The sequence below is a fragment of the Fukomys damarensis genome, unplaced genomic scaffold (genome assembly GCF_012274545.1).
Source record: "Fukomys damarensis isolate Sample0158 unplaced genomic scaffold, DMR_v1.0_HiC HiC_scaffold_14, whole genome shotgun sequence".
NCBI classification, from domain to species: Eukaryota; Metazoa; Chordata; class Mammalia; order Rodentia; family Bathyergidae; genus Fukomys; species Fukomys damarensis.
Window position 1 is genome coordinate 24,074,125 of NW_022900926.1, and position 2,361 is coordinate 24,076,485.

Below are 2,361 nucleotides of genomic sequence, written 5' to 3' on the forward strand. Positions count from 1 at the left end.
AACATACCCATCAGAATAGCAGGGTCAAATGGGCCTCTATTCCATTTTTTTCAGGAGTCTCCACTCTGATTTCCACAGTGGTTGCACCTGTCTACACTCACCCCAGTGGAGAAGGATTCCTTTCCCTCCACAGCCCTGCCAACATTTATTATTGGTTGATTTCTTGATAGTAGCCATTCTTTCTGGAGATGGAATCTCAGTGTTGTTTTCGTCTGCATCTCTCAAATGACCAGTGGTGTGGGAAGTTTTTTCAGATGTTTATTTTCTTCCTCCTCTTCTTCCTCCTCTCCTCATCCTCCCCTCCTTCTCTTCCTTCTCCTTCTTCTTTTTCTTCTTTGAAATGTCTATTCACTTTAGATGTCCATTTTTGAACTGGGTCTTTAAATTTGGGAGGTCTGATTTTTTTAAGTTTTATATATATGTGTGTGTGTATATATACACATACACATACACATATTCTAGATAGTGGTCCTTTGTCTGAGGAACAGCAGGTAAAAAATTTTTCCCACATTGTAGTTATCTCTTAGCTTTGTTGGTAGTTTTTCTTGCAGTGCAGAAGCTTTTTATTATTATGAGATCTCAGTTGTTGATTCTTTGTGCTAGTTCCCATGAGACTAAGGTTTTGTTCATAAAGTATTTTCCTACATCAAGGTCTTCAAGATTTCTACCTCACCTATCTGCCAGCTGGTTTAGTGTTTCTGTTTTAATATTTAGATCATTGATCCACTTTGATTTTAGTTTAGTGCATGATGAAAGATAGGGATCTGGTTTTAATCTTTGGGAAATTGTAACCTTGTTTATCCAGCACCATTTATTAAAGAGGCTATCTTTCCTCCAGTGAGAATGGTTGTCTCCTTTGTCAAAGATGAGATGGGTGAATATGTCTGGAGTTGTTTCTGCATCTTATAATATGTTCCATTGATCCTCAGGTCTGTTTCTTTGCCAGTACCATGCTGTTTTTGTTACAGTGGCTTTGTAGTATAGTTTCAAGTTGGGGATTGTGATGATCCCTGCCATGTCTCTGTTGCCTAGAATTGCTTTTGCTATTCTAGGTCTCTTCTGGTTCCAAATGAATTTTTGGATTATTTTCTCTAGTTCTGTGAAATATACTGTTGGGATTTCAATTGGGATTGCACTGAATCTGTACAGCAGTTTTGGAAGTATGGCCATTTTCACTATATTGAGGAGCAAGAGATGTCTTTCCATTTTCTTATGACCTCTTTGATCTCTTTTTTCAGAGTACCTCAGTTTTCAATGTAGAGGTCTTTTTCTCCCTTCATTGGATTGATTCCTAGTTGTTTCATTTTTTGGATGTTATTGCAAAAAGAATTATTTCTCTAATTTCTCTCTCAGTGAGTCTGTTATTTGTGTACAAGAAGGCTATTGATTTTTGAGTGTTGACCTTGTATCCAGCTATTGTACTGAATCTTTCAATAAAATTTAGAAGTCTTTTGGCAGAGTTTTTGGGGTCTTCCATATAGAGTATCATGTCATCCACAAATAATGACAGTTTAACTCTCTATCTTTATTTCTTTTATTTCCTTCTCTTGTCTAATACTGTGGCTAAAGTTCCCAGAATTATATTGAACAGGAATGGTGACAGTGACATCCTTGTCTTTTTCCTGATTTTAGTGTGAAAGATTTCAGTTGAGATAAAGACAATCTATTCCAGTTTTCTGTAGGGTTTTAATCTTAAATGGGTGTTGGATTTTGTCAAATGCTTTTTCTGCATCTATTGAGATGATCTTTTTTTGTCTTTGACTCTGTTAATATAGTGTATTACATTTATTGATTTACATATTTTGAACCATCCTTGCATCCCTGGGATGAATCCAACTTGGTCAAAGTATATGATTTTCTTGATGATCCTCTGTATTGTTTGACAGTATCTTATCTTGAGGATTTGTGCATCCATGTTCATTAGGGAGATTGGCTCTTTTTTGATTGGGTCTTTCTCTGCTTTCGGGATCAAGGTAATGCTTGCTTCCAGGAATGAATTTGTATCACTTCCCTTTAGATTTCATTAAAGTGTTTGAGAAGTAATGGCAACAGCTCTTACCCAAATTTCCTGTAGAATTCCCGGGCTTTTCTTTGTTGTTAAGTTTTAATTGCATTTTCAATTTCATTGATATTGAGTTTAGAATTTTTATGTCTTCATGTTTCAACTTTGGCAATTCATATGTATCTAGGAAACTGTCCATTTTTTTCTGTGTATTATTTCCTTCTTTTCCTTCTTTTGAGACAGGTCTTGCAGTTGATGAGGTTGGCCTTGAATTCCTGAGCTCAAACAATCCACCTCAGCCTTTTATGTAGCTCAGACTAAAGGCTGTTCCACCGTACCTAGGATTAATGAAATAATTT